Here is an 18,680-nt window from a genome sequence, read left to right on the forward strand (position 1 = left end):
AGGAACAGCAACCGCTTAGCATCCATTCTTCCTTGTAATTAACATCACGTGGCTGCGAGAACAGCCCGGAGCTGTCTGGTGGAGAAATGCTCATTCAGGGAAACCAAGCAACACACAAACAAACACGAAAAGGCGTGCTGGCCCATAATTCTTGCAAAATGCACAAAAAGGGAAAGGGCCTACTTCAAAGCTGTCTATAACCGAATCACTGCTCGGGGTTTATGTTTAGTATTTTCTTTCCTTTCCCTCTGAAAAATCAGCTCATATATTTTCTTGCAACCACGACAAGCACTCTCTTAATTGTTCCATTAAAAGAGGTGTTGAAATGTTACTAATTGTCAAATGCAATTAAGTGTAGCAACATGTCACAGGTAAATTAACGGGAAGCCAGGTGCTGTGTGGGGAGTGTGGGTGGGAGGGGGGAGTGAACCGACATTCATGCTGATGGGAATAATCGTTATCCTTTCCTGTAGGTGACTCCTGCTTGCCCAACTCGATGCCTCACACTGGCCTCTGATCACAGCTTTTAAGGGTTTCTGACTCATCAGTGTCCATTTACTGGGAGTAGTTTTTAGCTGTTCTGTCTCTAAAAGCTTGATCGTGATGTTATGAGCAGAGTGCTGTAACTGGAAAAAGGAAAAGTCAGTTATTACCTTTGAGTCACCCAGAGGAAGGGAACGGTATTTGCAGGAAATCCCCAAGCCCACACCTGAAATTGCAAAGAGGCATCCACAGAGAGAGAGGTGGGGGTGGTGCAAGAGGACGTTCACACCCCAGGTCTCAGGCCAGTCCCTAGGACAGGGCACCGGTTCGTGGCTTCTCACAAGGAAGAATTCAAGAATAAACCATGGCAAAGTGAAAGGTTTATTCAGGGAGATCCACACTCCAGTGAGGGCCGTCTCAGAAAGTGAGAAGCTCCAGGGTACTAAGTCACCAATTTCCATTGTTGCCATCGTTCATTCGCTAAACTGTGGCTGCCTCTTTGCGACCCCATGGACTGTAGCATGCCAGGCTCCCCTGTCCTTCACTGTCTCGCAGAGTATGCCCAGATTTATGTCCATTGAGTTGGTGATGCCATCTAACCACCTCATCCTGTCGTCCCCTCCTCCTCTTCCCCTGAATCTTTTCCGGTGCCAGGGTCTTTTTCAATGAGTTGGTTGTTTGCATCAGGTGGCCAAAGGACTTCAGCTTCAGCATCAGTCCTTCCAATGAATATTCAGGACTGATGTCCTTTAGGATGGACTGGTTTGATCTCCTTGCAGTCCAAGGGGCTCTCGAGTCTTCTCCAACACCGCAGTTCAAAAACATCAATTCTTTGGTGCACAGCCTTCTTTATGGTCCAACTCTCACATCCATACATGACCACTGGAAAAACCATAGTTTTCAGCTATGCAGATCTTTGTTGGCAAAGTAATGTCTCTGCTTTTTAATATTCTATCTAGGTTTGTCACAGCTTTCCTTCCAAGGAACAAATGCCTTTTAATTTCATGGCTCCAGTCACCATCTGTAGTAATTTTGGAGCCCCAGAAAATAAAATCTGTCACTATTTCCTCTTCTATTTGCCATGAAGTGATGGAACTGGATGCCATGATCTTAGCATTTTAAATGTTCAGTTTCAAGCCAGCTTTTTCACTCTCCTCTTTCACCTCATCAAAAGGCTCTTTAGTTCCTCTTCATTTTCTGTCATTAGAGTGGTATCATCTGCATATCTAAGGTTATTGATATTTCTCCCAGAAATCTTGATTCCAGCTTGTGATTCATCCAGCCTGGCGTTTCTCATGATATACTTTGCATTGAAGTTAAATTAGCAGGATGACAATATACAGCCTTGTCATACTCCTTTCCCAATTTGGAACCAGTCAGTTGTCCCATGTCCAATTTTAACTAGTGATTCTTGACCTGCATATAGGTTGCTCATGAGACAGGTAAGGTAGTCTGGTATTCCCAACTCTTTAAGAATTTTCAAGTTTTTTGAGATCCACATAGTCAAAGGCTTTAGTGTAATCAATGAAGCAGAAGTGGCTTTTTTTCCTACATTCCCTTGCTTCCTGTATGAGCCAACAAACATTGGCAATTTGGTCTCTTGTTCCTCTGCCTTTCTTAAAGCCAGCTTGTACATATTGAAGTTCTTAGTTCATGTACTGCTAAAGCCTAGCTTGAAAGACTGAACATAGCTTTGTGAAATGAGCACAGTTGTACAGCAGTTTGAACATCCTTTGGCACTGCCCTTCTTTGGGATTGGAATGAAAACTGCCCTTTTCCAGGCTCATGGCCACTGCTGAGTTTTCCAACTTTGCTGGCATATTGAGTTCAGTGCTTTAACAGATCATCTTTTAGGATTTTAAATAGCTCAGCTGGAATTCCACCACCTCCACTAGCTTTGTTCATAGTAATGCTTCCTAAGGCCCGCTTGAGTTCACACTCCAGGATGTCTGGATTTAGGTGAGTGATCACACCGTCTTGATTATATGGGTCATTAAGACTTTTTTGGTACAGTTTTGTGTATTCTTGCCACCTCTTCTTAATTGCTTCTGCCTTTGTCAGGTCCTTACTGATTCTGTCCTTTATTGTGCCCCCCACCTCCATGATGAAAAGGACATTTTTTGTGTGTGTTTGTTTTAGAATGTGTTGCAGGTCTTCATAGAACCAGTCAGCTGCAGCTTCTTCTGTCATTTTTGAGATTGCTTCTAAGTACTGCTTTTCAGACTCTTTTGTTGACTATGAGGGCTCTTCCAATTCTTCTAAGGGATTCTTGCCCACAGTAGTAGATATGATGGTCATCTGAATCAAAATCGCCCATTCCCGTCCATTTCAGCTCACTGATTCCTAAGACATAGATGCTTATTCTTGCCATCTCCTGCTTGTGCTAAGTTGCTTCAGTCCTGTCCAACTCTTTGCAACCCCCGTGGACTGTAGCCCACCAAGTTCCTCTGTCTGTGGGGTTCTCCAGGCAAGAATATTGGAGTGGGTTGCCATGTCCTTCCTCAGGGGATCTTCCTGGCCCAGGGATTGAGCCCTGGTCTCATGTCTCCTGTAACTGTAGGTGGGTTCTTTACCGCTTGCACCACCTGGGAAGCCTCCTGCTTGACAACTTCCAATCTACCTTGACTCATGAATCTAACATTCCAGATTCCTATGCAAGATTGCTTTTTTACTTTCACGACTAGATTTTATACAGTGGGTAATAATTTCATAGACTAATGAGTGGGAGGATTCTTCCAGCTATTTTGGGGAAGGGCTGGGGATTTCCAGGAATCAGAATGCCACCCACTTTTTGACCTTTGACGGTAGGCCTCAGAACTGTCTCGGCACCTGCGGGCGTGTCACTTAGCATGCTAGTGGAGTACAAGGAGCATATACGGAGAGGCAAGTTCTAGTGGAGGTCAACTGTCCGCCGTCCTGGGCCAAGTTGGTTCTGATCGGCTTCTGTCGTGTCTTCAGAGGCTGTCATTCTTTTAAAGGTTGTGCCCTGCCCCCTTCGCCTCAGTAGGCTTTGCAACCCTTCATTTGATTTTGCATTTTGTTCCCTTCCCGGAGCGTTTCCCTCATACTATGTGCAGTGGACCTTGTAGATGGATAGCGCAGGACACCAAGACCACTGCTTTCATTGTCAACTCCTTCATTGAGCTCAGCCACACACATTTTCAACTAGATTATAAGCTCTTTGCAGGGACTGGGTCCTATTCTTTTATTGTACCTCCAACATCTAGGGCTATGCTTTGCACATATTGAGAATTCAATATGCACTTAATGAACACACATAAAGAATTCAGCAAGTTGGGAGAGGGAATTTCTCTGGAGGAAGAGGGTATATCTGGTTGGGAATTTGTGCTCAGGGAGGAGTTGGAAGGCCAGTCAGACACTTAAGAGATCCAGTTCCAGATGAGGTCACAGCTGGAGGCAGAAAATCGGTATCACTTGGAAAGAAGGGAGAGCTGACCTGTGGGCAGAGATCTGTTCCCGACAGAGGAGTGAGAGGCCCCAGACTCGGCCTGGGTGGGTGCTCCTGGTGACAGGGGGAGGGGTTCTGGGGGGAGACAGAGGGCACAGGCCCCTCTGTTACCCTCCGTCCTGGTGCCAAGCCCTGAGGGGCTGGGGAGGCAGCAGGAGATACTGTCTTCCCAGCTAGTAGGCCCTTTCTGGGCAGGGATACGGGAAGACAGTATCTGCACTGCGTGTTAGTGCAGACCCACTGGTCAAGGGCTCAGTCCCAAAAGAATGCCCCCACTTCAGCTGAGCCATAGATGGTGTGCCCAGGTGAACCATATGTGTGCCCAGCTGACTGCAAATTAGAAGAGTCCTACCACCCTCTCCCCCTCTGACACTACCCTTATGGCAGAAAGCAAAGAAGAACTAAAAAGTCTCTTGGTGAAAGTGAAAGAGGAGAGTGAAAAAGTTGGCTTAAAACCCAGCATTCAAAAAACTAAGATCATGGCATCTGGTCCCATCACTTCATGGCAAACAGATGGGGAAACAGTGGAAACAGTAACAGACTTTATTTGGGCTCCAAAATTACTGCAGATGGTGACTGCAGCCATGAAATTAAAAGATGCTTACTCCTTGGAAGGAAAGTTATGACCAACCTAGACAGCATATTAAAAAGCAGAGACATTACTTTGCCAACAAAGGTCTGTCTAGTCAAAGCTATGGTTTTTCCAGTGGTCATGTATAGATGTGAGAGTTGGACTGTAAAGAAAGCTGAGCACCGAAGAATTGATGCTTTTGAAATGTGGTGCTGGAGAAGACTCTTGAGAGTTCCTTGGACTGCAAGGAGATCCAACCCATCCATCCTAAGAGAAATCAGTCCTGAATATTCATTGGAAGGACTGATGCTGAAGCTGAAACTCCAATACTTTGGCCACCTGATGCGAAGAACTGACTTATTGGAAAAGACTCTGAGTGACTGAATTGAACTGAACTGAATCCCAAACTCCCAATCCATCCCTCCCTCACTTCCCTGAGTCTTCACATGACTTTCCCGCTGGACCTGTCTCTGCCCTGATCCCCTCTTCTTGTAGTAATAATGGATTAGGGCCCCTTCCATATGACCTGATTTTACCTTCATTGGCTCTTTAAGGGTTCTCTTTCCAAATACAGTCACACGCTGAGAAACTAAGGGTTAAGACTTCAAAATATGAATTTGGGGAATATTATTCAGCCCATAACAGTCACCCTGCCAGATGGAAGCAGCCTAGCCCAGAGATTAAATATACATTTAAGAGTCAGGAAGATTAAGGTTGAAATTCTGACTTTACACTTACAATCACTTGGGTATGTCCTTCAATCTCTTGGAGTCCTAGTTTCTTTCTCTATTAAGTGGAAGAAAAAAATCACTATGGCACTAGCCCTATTAAATAAGACAATGCGTGTAACGTGAAGACATTATACATACCTGATAACTGCCAACAGTTGTAGCTGGTGTGGTTATCATTGTTATTATTATTACTAGTTTCCTTTTCTAAACAACGGAGCTAACAAAATGCCCACCTACTGAGGGTTGAGGTGGTTGGATGACATCTTCAACACAATGGACATGAGTTTGAGCAAGAGAAGCCTAGCGTGCTGCAGTCTATGGGGTCGCAAAGAGTGAGACATGACTTCGTGACTGAACAATGAGCAATGGCGACTGAGAGCTGGGAGGCTGCCTGGCCATAAGCTTATTCTATGCCCACTACAGAGCGAGAGCTCAAAAACGTTTTCGCTGTAGCCATCATCCTCATGGGACAAGCGCCTGCTTTTCTAGGCCCTGTGTCTTTTTATCCCACTGAATGTGATCTGATGCAGCAAAACTGTATCTCTATTTAATAAAATGCAAATGTTCTTGTCAGGGAAGTTTTAAGCAGAAAATTCACCTATTTTATGCAGGAGTTCATATTTTAGTTATTAAAACCTGAAATGGCATTTTAGTCATTAACACATAGGAGAATGCACACCTTATAGAATTATTCAGCTAAAGGGTGGGGGGATCTGTGTTCTGAATTACATAGTAAAGAAGTGTTCAGGTTCAATGTGGGTGATTAACCATTTGATACCTTGTCAGGCTTTGACAACTTCTCCCTCTATTTTTCCCTATGCGCCTCACTATGTCTTATGCAATTAAGAAAGGGTGCTGAGTTCTTGTCATCCACCATTAAGGACTAGTCATAGATAGTTTCATAACATCTGCTTCTTGCAACCTTCTAATTATCCATAAAAATCTGGCAGAGGTACCTGACAGTTTATCCGAAACGCTGAATGTGAATACAAAGTAGGATGCTTTGCTTCTCAGTGCAGAGTGAAGGTGTAAAACAGGTCCTCTCTAGCCTCTTAGTTTGCAGGCAGCTATGTTCCCTACTCAAATCAGATCTGGGAGCATGTCTTCTCAACAAAAGGCTCAATTTGGAAGGGCATCTTTGGACAAAATGAATGTGGGTCAGGAGTATGTTAGTGGTTCTGTGTCAGAACCCGCTGTCAGTGGCTGCCCCAATATTCTCCTTGCAGCCCAGCCAGATGTGGTGACTTCCGCTACTTCATTGCCCTTATCTGAAGGCTTGGAGCTGTCTATGCCCTCACGGAAAGCACTGAGGGGCTCTTGACTGGACCAGACACTTGCCTCCAGCAAGGTCAACCCCAGCCGCCTGTGCGTGTTTCTAGGGGTGGGTGTGTCTGTTTCCCACCAACTTGTCTGGCTTTCTGACTCACTGTCTCACTTTGGCTCCTGAACCCCTACGTTGTGTGTGCCTGGTCTGCTGGACCACAACTTTGTTCTCATGATTGGTCCCAGTGTGTCTTCCCTCTGCCGAGATCCTCCTCCACCATCCATCTGGATCCGACTTGCCCTCGGGAATCCACACTTACCTCTCTGCCCGTTGGGTTTCAGGCTCCTACTTTTTCTGTCTTTAATTTCCTCTGGCTATGGCCTTGCTGCCTCTCCTCAGCTCTCCTGGTCCTGCTGTCTTTCCCTCTCTCTGTGACTTACAACCAGTGGGATTAAAAAAAAATACTCTTATTCTTATTTATCATTCACTGAGTGTTTTTTGTACCTTGAGGGATAAAGAACATGATTTACTTTGTAATTGTTTTTTGTCCGTTAAAGCACAAATAGGTTTACTATTTTATTAAGGTCACAGACGCTGGTGTGAAAGTCTTTGTTGCTGAGTTGTGTCCAGCTCTTTGCAACCCCATTGACTGTAGCCCACCAGGCTCCTCTGTCCATGGGATTCTCCAGGCAAGAATGTTGGAGTGGGGTAGCCATTCCCTTCTCCAGGGGATCTTCCTGACCCAGGGATTGAACCCGGGTCTCCTGCATTGCAGGTGGATTCTTTACCATCTGAGCCACCAGGGAAGCCCAGACTCTGGATTTGAACCCATATCTGTCCTGCTTCAGCTTGAGTTCTTTCCGCCCAGTCGTTAACTTCATGAGCCAACATAGTACTGCTCAGAATGGTCATTTATCTGTGGTATTATTTTCTCCAGTAAACAGTGAGAACATAGCTCAATATTATAGGTATACATTTATAAATATATATGATATTAAATATTTCATTTTTGAATTTTATCAGCTCTGTGGTCTCCATATTGCAAAAAAAAACTGTATTGAGACATTGAGGTTCAGGTTGTTGATATGTCTACATGGTAAGTCAGCAATGGTTCTTAACACAGCAGTAGAGTAGCTTGATGAAAGTAATACTAGTCTACGAGGCAGGATGATTAGGTCAATTCAAGGCCTGGCCAAGAGTCTTGATCTTTGGTAAGTTACCTGAATTCTCTCTTCTTCCATCTTCAAAACTGCTCACTAAGTTTAGCTCTGAGTTTTCTGGCAGCCAAAGTATGGTTCCAGGTTCCATGGTTCCAGGTCAGTGGTTGCCGGCCAAGATCCTCGAAATCGCTTCCTTGTGGTTCCTGAGTCACAACAATTTTATTTCTAACAATGTACCTTATATATTAGGCATTGCATGCTAAGTCGCTCCAGTCATGTCTGACTCTTTGCGACCCTATGGACTGAAGCCCACCAGGCTCCTCTGTCCATGGGATTCTCCAGGCAACAATACTGGAGTGGGCTGCCATGCCCTCCTCCAAGGAATCTTCCCCACCCATGTCCTCCTCCATTGGCAGGCAGATTCTTTACCACTAGCGCCACCTGGAAAGCCCCTATATTAGACATTGGAGGTGTGATTGCTATTCTGAACTGCGGTGAGTTCTTCAAATTGGGATCACGTGGGCCATTCTTATACCCAGAAAAGACACCGACTTCCTCATCACATGTCAGACCCTGGGGTGACGTGATAAGCCCGAACCACCGTCTTGCCCTCCGTGCCTCTCACATTTCCCCAGAGTGGCTAAGGTGCCAGTGACCAGAAAGACCAGAGGTCCTAGCCCTCTGCTGCACCGAGGGCAGGCATGTTGTGGAGGGAACTGGCTTTGCCTCTCAAGCCCGCTGGTTCTTTGCTACTCAAAGTGTAGTCCTCGTGCTGCAGCAGCATCCCGGGAGCTTGTTAAAAGTGCAGACTCTCAGACCCTACCCTGCATCTGCTGGATCATTTTAACAAGATTCCCAGTGACTTGTGTACACACTCAAGTTAAAGAAGCACTGCTGGTTTATTAATCCACGGAAACATTGAAAATTAACTGCCAAGACGCAGGACTTGTTTAATAGAGCCCTTTGGGGGGGGGGGGCAGGAAAGTTGCTGCCATTATTGGCATGGGCTTGACTGAAGAAGGAAGGACTGTGGACCAAATTGCATATAGATAAACTGACTTAGCTGAAAGCCAGGTTGTCAGGAGGGCAAAGGGGAGTGCAGGAGGCTTTTGAGGTGAGGCCATTAACCGCTGGATTATAACACAATGTGCCATAATGGTGTAGCAATGAAATGTAATTGATATGGTCATGCTATAAAAAGGGACGTTTTCTTTGTTCCTGGCTCTCTTTCTTAGAAAGCAAATGATCTGGGGGAAGGTAAGGAGACAAGAGGAACTCCTTCGGTAAACACTTCCTTTTCTCTTTTAGCCTGTCCTTTGTCTAGCTGCAGGTGAGACCCTTCCCACTGCTGGCACCTACCAGGTAGGCAGTCTCCAGCCAGGACCCTCATCCTCTGAGGTCAGCTGGGCCCTCTGGGAGGCTTCTCAGGTGCTTCAGTGGGTAAAGAATCTGCCTACAATGCAGGAGACCCGGGAGATGCAGGTTCAGCCTCTGGGTGGGGAAGATCCCCTGGAGAAGGACATGGCAACCTAGAAGGGTGGGGTGATCTGAGAGCATAGCACCTGACAGGTCCGGTCTGAATGGCGAAACAGCCCCACTTCATCTCTGAAAACCCTTGGGGAAGGAGCCCAGCTGCCTGGCGGGGTGGGGAGGTGGGGGCGGACATGGCACACTTTCTGTTAGAGCTGCAGTCTCTTTTCTGCCATCTCCACGGCCTGGCTTCTGCTCGAAGCCGCTCCTTAAACCTCAGCCTCTGGCTTCAGGGTACTGAGCTCAGAGCCATTGCAGTCCCCTCGCTGATGATCTGTTTGCTCTTTCCTGATTTCTTTCTGGATTCATCTCTTGAATGCTCCACTTTCTTGGGAGTTAAAACCGTTTCTTTATTAGCTCTTCACCAGTTTCTTCCTCCCTTGTACCTTGCACTTGCCCTTGGGAAAATAGAGCGAACATTTGAAATGGCGCTTAACCTGGAAAAATGGCTACTTACTTCTGATTTATGCCACGCCTATTTTGCAAAAGAGAAAAACTTCAAGGTCCCTATGGTATGACACGTGCACTGAATATGAAGCTAAAAAGGGAAAACTCCCCAAAAATGAAGGTGATAGGAGGAAGAGAGAAATGTTCTAGAAGCTGAGGTGGATTGTAGTTGAGACTAAATTGCATAGGAAACTCAACACTGGATTGCTGGCAGCTAAAGATGCGCTAGTTACTTATTCCTCGTTGGTGAACACTGGGTAAGCGTCTCAAAGGTACTTGTCTTGATATCGTTATTGTCTTGTTATGACAATAATGAACACTGTTTTTGATTCTTTAGGTTCTACTGGGCACTTGCTAAAGGCTTTGCATGTGTTATCCTATCTCATCTTCACTCCAGCTCTAAGATATGGGAGAGAGAAACAGAATCCTGTATGTGGGCTTCAGGGCCAGGGAGCCCGGCTTGGAGCTCATCTCTGCTGCTCACCAACTGGTAGCCTTGGGCAAGTCCCTTACCTTCTCTCTGTTTCAGTTTTATGATGATAAAAACTAAAATATCAATCATAACTTATGCTTAGAAATGTTAAATGATTTAATACACACCAAGCATGCAGTGCCTGGCCCTTAGTAAGTACTTGCCATTATTACTATTATTTCCACTTGACAGATAGGGAAATTGGGTCTTAGAGAGGTTAAGGGACTGGCTTGAAGTCCCCTGGCCAGATCAAATTGGCACTGGATCTAATCTGACCCCTCTTTACTACTTCACACACTGGCAAACTGCTGCCTGCTGCCAGGCAATGCTGCTGCTGCTGCTAAGTCACTTCAGTCGTGTCTGGCTCTGTGCGACCCCATAGACGGCAGCCCACCAGGCTCCCCTGTCCCTGGCATTCTCCAGGCAAGAACATTGGAGTGGGTTGCCATTTCCTTCTCCAATGCATGAACGTGAAAAGGGAAAGTGAAGTCGCTCAGTCGTGTCCAACTCTTAGCAAACCCATGGACTGCAGCCCACCAGGCTCCTCCGTCCATGGGATTTTCCAGGCAAGAGTACTGGAGTGGGGTGCCATTGCCTTCTCTGGTCAGGCAATGCACTAGGGTGCAAATAAGAAATAGTCTTAGCTTGAGCAATCAATGTTCGATTATCTTTGGTGAGAGTTTCTCATCCATTGATTATCTTTTGGGGAACTTCTCCCAGCTGTTCAGCACGATGAGGCCTCTGGGATGATATCTTCTTTAAACATGACTTTTTAAATAATGAAGTTTAAATAATGACGGAGTTGTATTGCACATTATAGTGTATGTTTGTTTATAGATTCCAGGTACTTATATTTATTCCTAGCCAAATTCTTCCCTGATACAGTTGAACATAGCAGAAATGTAGGTGGGTTTCTACCCCACTGCTACTATATTTAAAGTCCACTTCAGTACCGCATACCCTGGGGAGCTGCTTGCCTTGTTATTTCCCATGATCTCAGAGGGTGCACAAGTCTCCCCAGACCTAGTAATGCTTGAGAGCCAGGCTGGGTGTAATTCTCCTGTTCTCCACCAGGTGTCCCACCCAGCCCTGCTATCTGAAATGCATGAAGGAGAAATGGCCTGCTTCACCCCTCTGGATGGGAAAAGGAATTGAAGAGGGATGGAGGGCTTCCCAGGTGATACAGTGGAGGAGGATCCACCTTCCAGTGCAAAAGGCTCAGGAATCACGGGTTCGATCCCTGGGTCGGGAAGATCCGCTGGAGGAGGACATGGCAGCCCACTCCAGTATTCTTGCCTGGAAAATTCCGTGGACAGAGAGAGGAGCCTGGAGGGCTACAGTCCATGGGGTCTCAAGGAGTCGGACGCGACTGAGTGACTGACCACAGAGGCGTTGCGGGGAGGAGGGGGGAGACTGTGACAGGTCTTCTAGAAACTGCTCCTTGCCTCCAGACAAAGGGAATCTTTTGTATTGTTTTTCTTTGATGCCTAAGTGTCTCTCTCCAGAAAGCCTTGTCAGTTCCCTGCAGTTTAGGTAGCTTTTATTTCCACTAATGAACTGGTGTCTGTCCAGCCCTTCCCATTTCTGAGCTTGAGTTTGAGGCTGCTGGCTGCACTGCTTTCGTCTTGCCTGAGTCACTGACAGGCTCTCATCCCTTTGTGGGCTCTTTCCTTCAGGGTTTGATTTTAGAAAGAGAGAGAGATAAAGGAGGTACGGACCTGATTGGCCCATCTGGTCTGATCCCTCACTGTTTCCTTAATCAGGGGAGGTCAAAGATGGGAATTAGTGTGTGACTGCAGCACGGACTAGCCCTCTTGTAAACAGTAATCTAATTTGTCCATAATAGTAGTATTACTTTGACAGAAAGTTCCTCCTTGCTTTCAAATAAAATTGTCATTTGCTTCCACGGGTGGTAGCAAACAGGGAGGAAGAAGGGAATTTGGATTCACTGATTTTTAGGAACTGGGGACATTTAAGATTGCAGAATAAATCTCGTATCTTTTGCAGGTGGTTGGCTCCTTGCCCGCTGTCTTCCTCCTCCCTTCCTTCTTCCTTTCTTTTGGGGGACCACACACAAGGTCAGGGTTAGGGTCAGCGTGAGAGCTCTGAAGCCAGGTGACTTCTCTCTCTGACACTGCCGCCTGCACTGGGGTCATCTGGAGACCTCTAGCCATTGTCGTAGGTCACCCCCACAGACCCTGGACATTTACCATAGACCCAAGGCATCCAAATGGATGCAGGTCTCTGAGCCATCTGGCAAACAGAGGCCCAGATTGTAGCTTATTCTGAGATTGAAGCTTCACCCGGACAACTCATCTGGCCCTGGCTTTAGGATATTTCAACGTGGGGAATTTCTTCCATAAAGGACCTTGATAAAGACCAGACTACCATCCTAGGGGAGCGTGTAGCTTCCGTCTCACTATATGCATGGCTATTACTATTTGGAGAGTCCTCTGCCAATACGCATTTTCTCGTGAACTGGGAAACTGGAGCCCGGGTGCGATGTATTATTGATAGGCTTGTAATTTACTCCTCTCAGGTTGTATCTACAGTGTATACCATTAGCACGGAATAGGAAATTACCCATGTTGTATATATTTGTCTGTTCCTGTTTGGCTCAATGATATTTGCCTTTCACCTCAATAAAAGATCATGAATAAAGCAAGCAGGGCAATATTATTTGTTGTTGTTGCAAGGGAATTTTGATTGAATCATTTTCTCTGTGCTGTATCGTGGCGAGCCATGCTTTGCAGTGAAGATACAGGACATAAAATAGTGGGGGGGTGGATGAGGAAGATGGATGGGGTGGTTCATGCAGGCTCACAGCACACACTAGCTTCCCTGGCAGGCTGCTCCGGGCTGGCTCAGCCTCCTGAAGGGGAATCCGGTATCTAGCTGGTGCTGCACGATGGGGGGAGGGGGGAGGGCGGCGGTGGGGGCAGTTCAGACCCTGCGTGGCTGCAACAAAGATGGTGTTGGAGTGGGGCTTGGGTTGTAGGAAGCCAGCAGTGCATTACACAGAGCTACAGCACTGAGCCCTGGCTGGTGGTTGACAGTTGACCCTCTGGGCATGCATGTGCACTCGCACACACACATACACCATTTACAGTTGACCCTATGCACGTGTGTGCACACACCCAACCCCCCCCCCCCCCCCCCCGCCATCTTTCTTCCTTTAAAAGGCATTCCAGGTGGTAGGGCTCAAACTAAGCTGCAAATGAAAATGCCTCATCACTCTGGCTTTGTGCTCTTTTTCTTTCAGAGCCTTGAATGGAAGATATTTGCTGGTTCATTAGCCTTGAGTCCTCTGACCCCATCCCCACCCCCGGTCACTGTGTAATTTTACGGGTAAACACGTTTTCAAAAACTGCCTGTGGCTTAGCCTCCTGGCCCTTTTTTTGTCTGTGGACCTCAGAATGAAGGGATGAGGATGACAGGGAAGAGGTTTTGAATCTGTTTGAATTTGAAGCAGGAAAATGTTTTGAAGAAATGCTTATTCCTCTTGGTTCCTGCCCCCAGTCTGGGAGCTCATTATTCCTGAGGAGCAGAATCCCAGGGAGCGATGAGGTAGGTGAAGAGTCCCTCAGAGGGACTCCCCTCAGAGGTCACTGACTGGGGGAGGGGGCTCGGATACCCAAGTGACAAGCACCCATCTGCAAAGTCAGAGCCTCCTTGATAGCAGCCTCCTGAGAAAACACCACTCAGCCAGGCCAGGGGGCATCTATTGACTTTTACTATCTGGAGCACATTCTGGAGGTAAAAACCGGTTTTTCTGAAGTCTTGTCAGAACCAGGCTTTGTTCAGACTTTGTTGCTTTAGCAGGTTGGCTGCCTGGAGAAGCCCCTGTGTGTGAATGCTAAGTCACTTTGGTATGTCCAACTCTTTGTGACCCCATGGACTGTAGCCCGCCAGGCTCCTCTGTCTGTGGGATTCTCCAGGCAAAAATACTGGAGTGGGTTGCCTTGCCATCCTCCAGGGGATCTTCCTGACCCAGGGATCGAACCTGCGTCTCTTATGCCTCCTGCATTGGCAGGCGAGTTGTTTACAACTACCGCCACAAAGCCTGGTGGGCTGTCGTCTATGGGGTCGCACGGAGTCGGACACGACTGAAGCAACTTAGCAGCAGCAGCAGCAGCGCCACCTGGGAAGCCCCCATTTAGCTGAGGAAGGGGCGAGTCACAGAAAGCCGTGGGCATCTCCTCAGTAACTGGGTGGGGCTTCCTTTGAACTAAGGGGCCCACCCTCCTCCCCATAAACCTTCTCTTTCCTTAAAGGAGCGAGAGAAAAGAAATTTACACAGGATGGTAAAACCGATGAAATCAATGCTAAATCTATCAAAGCAAATCATAGACCCTGACAGCTGAGAAGTATTATTTGTTTTTCCTCCCTCCCAGATTTCCACCAAGCCTGGTGTTTTAATCATGTGTCTTGGGGAGAAGAGACCCATATAAAGGCAATTACAATTGGTAAATGATTAATGTTGGTCCTGACATTTTTATGTGTCAAATGTGTTGAAAGTACATTAACCTTTACAGAATTTACATCTGTACTCTATGAGATATATCTTGTATAGTGTCTCAAATATCTTCAATCTGTCTTCACTTAAATCTTATTTACATTTATTTTATTACAATATAAATGGGTTTTAAAAATCTTGAGAGTTTTTTTTTTTACCCCATTCTGCAGGTCCTGCTGGCCCTGCAGGGAGGCTGAGGGCAGTAGGGTTCCTTGCTGACTGCAAATAGAGTGCTAGCCACCTGTCTGGAGAACCCAAGGAGGTTGGAGGGAGGAGTTGTGTTAGTTGTTCAAGCCGACAACTCTGCTTTAGCCCAAAGAGGGAGTGACTTAGGAGGCCAGGGGATCTGCATGCAATAGCATCATGAGTCGCAGAAACAGGCAGCTTTTAATTTTTGTGAGTTACAGAAAACACCCATGTCCATTTCAGAAGTAACTGGCAGATCCCATCTGCGGTGCTTTCCCCTGTCCACCGCTGGCCCAGTCCCCTGTGCAGCCGGGCACACATACAAGGTGTCTGCACCTCTCACTGAGCCTTTCCTTTTCCAAGTCAGACCTACTCCTGCGGGCAGCTCCGGTGTCAGTTCCACGCCTCCTGAGCTTCACTCCACTGAAATCTGGGTGGGTACGAGACAGACTCCGGTGGAATGAAGGACAAGAGAAACACATGGACTATCTGAGGTCTTGATCTCAGAGGGTGGGCCACGTGGCAGCCCCAGCCTCTGCCCACAGGGCTGTTGCTTGGCCAGAAGCCTTCAGGATCTTTGAATCACAGACTTGGGAGGTGTGGGAGACCCGAGTACTCACACCCTCTCCAGGATCACTTCCTCCAGGAGCCAAGAGAACCAGCTCACCAAGAACCGTCCCCACCAGGCCTGCGGCACCGAGGGTGCTGAGGGGTGGGGATGGTGCTCCGGCCCTTGCTGTTGGTCTCCCTTGAAGCAGCCATTCCACTCAAGTCCCTGTGGACACGTCTCTGCGTCTACCTGGCTGGGATGCAGGCTGGCCTCCCCATGTCTGTGTCCCGCTGCGTGTGCCATAGCCGAGCTTGGTCCTGGCTGCAGAAGGTGGGTGTTCTGAACCTGCTTCAGAAAATCCATCTATTGTGCTCTTGCTTACCCAGGTGGTGGAAGCAGGGGTGGAGGTGTTCCTCTCCAGAATGCACTGTCCAAAGAGCATGAACAGCCCATTGCAGGCCCATTTGTGGGCGTGAAACAGGGAGAAGAGCAGCCAGCTGCGGCTAGGCACACTCATGGGGGCTGGGATGGGCACAGGAGGGCGAGTGTCCTTGGTCTCGCTCCTACAGACTCAGCTAGGTTGGCCACTTTTGGGTGACCTCACATCCTTTCCCAAACCTGCCTGGAAATGGCACCTCTAACATCTTTTGGGGGTTCGAGGATACAGGGATGTGGGAACAAAAGCCGTCACCTGCTCTCAGGGACTGAACTAAACCGAGGGGATGGCAACCCTGGGAGCTCCGCGTCCTCCTGAAGAAATGCCATCCGCCCGTTGCCTTGTAGTTCCTGCCCCACCCCTTTCCTCGCTGCGTCCAGACATGCCCTGGGCTCCGTGTAAGCCCGTAAAAGGCTGTTCTCAGCACTGACTTGCAGACTGGGTGAGTTAGGGCAGATCCACCCTGTTGTTTGAAATACTTTCTTCCTGGGGCTTGTTCTGACCCGAAGCAGGGAGGTAGCGGCTTAGACTGTGGCTCCCCTCCCCCTCCATCCAAGCCCCTGGGCACTGGGCATCTCAAAGAGGCTCTTCAACCAGGGCCCGGGCTTCCAGCTACCGCTGAGGCAGGGCCAGACTTTCCTTGGTCAGGGGGACCCTGGGGTGGGCTGGGAGTGCAGATCTGAGTACTGGGAGGAGGGAGGCTGACCCATCCTCTCCCAGCCACCTTCTTTGTTAACACTCAGGGTTCTCAGTGATGAGAGAGAAGCACGCCCTGCTTGTGAGTGATCTAGTCAATGTAGTCCCTCTGCACTGCCTTTGAACCATTTTCTAGTCAAAGGAGAAAAGGGACTGACCTATTTGGCCCTGCTAAATGATGGCAGAAGACGGGAGGAAATAGTTCTGGGATGGAAGGATTCTTTGCTTTCTCTCTGGATTTCAGCCCAACCCAGAGAGCACAAGGGATGATTCCACTCCCTCCAGACCCTCCTTACCCCACTCTTACCCCTCCTAACATGCACGGTCCACCAGATCTTCAGTCCTCAATCGGAGTGTGCAAACAGCATCACCCTCATACGGGCTCCTTAACCTCCGTGGTGGCTACTCCATCGACGACAGAGTCTGTATAAGCACTTTAACTGTGAAAGGCTGTGCAAATAGGAGGTAGCACTGATATCAGAGAGCCCAGAAAAGGCAGGCCCTTCCCTTATCACCCTCTCCTTGCCCTACAGACCTCTAGCTACAAAATAGAGATGGGAAAAGATGAGCTAGAATCTGTATCCAGAGCCTTGACCCACTCTGGGTCCCATCCCTCAGCCAAGATTCTTCTGCCCAGTACTGCTTCACCAACTTGATGTCCCGGTGACCTCTGCCTTGGTCATTTGCAGTGTGGGGGTTGCTCAGAGGAGCAAACCACACATGTATTTGGCTACAGAGTATGTTCATCCATTGACTCCCCTCCTGTGCTGTCTAACTGCCTTCAGGACTGTGCCTTAAATAACTTCCTAATGAAACCGACTTGGACCCAAGAACTGAAGAATCTCCTGTTAGCACTGTACCCTCCAGCCCAGGACTGAAAAGCCAACCAGCCCCCTGTTCCTTTAATTGGGTAAATTTCCATGAAACCAGACAGAACTGCAATCATGGAACTTAACTGATTAGCACCCAACTCAGCACACCTATTCCCATTATCAGGGAGACTTACTGAGATCCCTGGAAATCAGGGATCAAGAAAACCCTGAACTGGTTGGGGATCTGGTAGAAATGCCGCAGGTTCAGTCCCTTTAGCCCTGGAGGAAGTGGATGATCAACTTCTAGTGACTGTGGCATTTTCCACAGCTCACTTTCTTCTCTTTTGCCCAATGATTCTCCTGATGGAGCCTCTTGGCTTTAATTTTCCAAAGTCCCCCCCAGATACAGAGAATTCAGACTCACCTGAACGTCTGAGTGTCTGTACCTTCAGGTAGCAGGGCCTCCTTTTGAGCTTGATTCAAAATAATGCATAGATATTTTTGGTAAGATAATTCCAAACAAAGAAATGGCTAGAGGCTCCAGGATTCTTGCCTGGAGAATTCGTGGACAGAGGAGCCTGGATGGTTAGTTAATGGGGTCGTGAAGAGTTGGACATGACTGAACGACTACCGTATAGGCCCAGAGACTCACACGCATGAAAGGAAGAAGAGGAATCTGAGTCTTGCAATGCTCATTGACTCCTAAGCTTTGAGGACAGAGAATAAGAAATGAGAAGCACTTACTGTATAAAGTGTCCAGCTGAGCAGGCCCCGTGCAGAACAGAAATGGGTCCTGAGGGCAGGTGGGGCTCAGTCCTGAGGAGTCACTCTAAGCATAAAATAGCAGAGGAAAGGGGAGATGGCATGCCAGGGAGCAAAATCAACCGGAAAGAAAAATTTTGGAGTTATGGCGGGGCTCAGTTGGATTTTCAGCACAGACAATACAAAAGAGAGGAGCCGGTTTTCCTAAGGCGAGGGTGAAGAGGTAGGACTCGGCCCCTTTCAAGGAGGTGGTGCTAGTCCCCCACTTTATTTATGCACCGCTTGGCTGAGCTTCGTGTTACCTGTGGAGCCTGCCCAATGGGGAGAGGTCTGGGCTGCCGGCTCCTCCTCTCGGCACCCACACCCTCAGAGGCCTGGACTGGCACGGCCTTTCTGCACCTACCCTGGCTTTCTTATTGTTCTGTAAACACCGGAAGAGGGAGGGGAGGTCTCTGGGTTGCAGAGAATGGTGATCGGAGCGCTGTTTGTGAAGGCCCTGGGCTCCCAAAGACCTGGCTAGGAGAGACTCTGTGTGTGTGTGTGTGTGTGTGTACGCGCGCGTGCACTCATGCGCACTCCAGGACAAGCACAGGTT

General features: G+C 47.9%; 1 long non-coding RNA gene across 2 annotated transcripts; it reads right to left on the bottom strand.

Annotated features, from left to right (window-relative positions):
- Window positions 15,012-18,314, bottom strand: LOC102168845. 2 transcript variants are annotated; one of them, XR_001296677.2, is made up of 3 exons: window positions 18,068-18,314; window positions 17,748-17,796; window positions 15,012-16,961 (listed from the first exon to the last, which is right to left on the bottom strand). It is a non-coding gene; the product is annotated as an uncharacterized LOC102168845 (long non-coding RNA). The 2 variants fall into 2 exon arrangements; XR_310616.3 differs by having other exon boundaries at window positions 15,012-17,796.

This window comes from Capra hircus, chromosome 16, assembly GCF_001704415.2.
Source record: "Capra hircus breed San Clemente chromosome 16, ASM170441v1, whole genome shotgun sequence".
NCBI lineage: Eukaryota > Metazoa > Chordata > Mammalia > Artiodactyla > Bovidae > Capra > Capra hircus.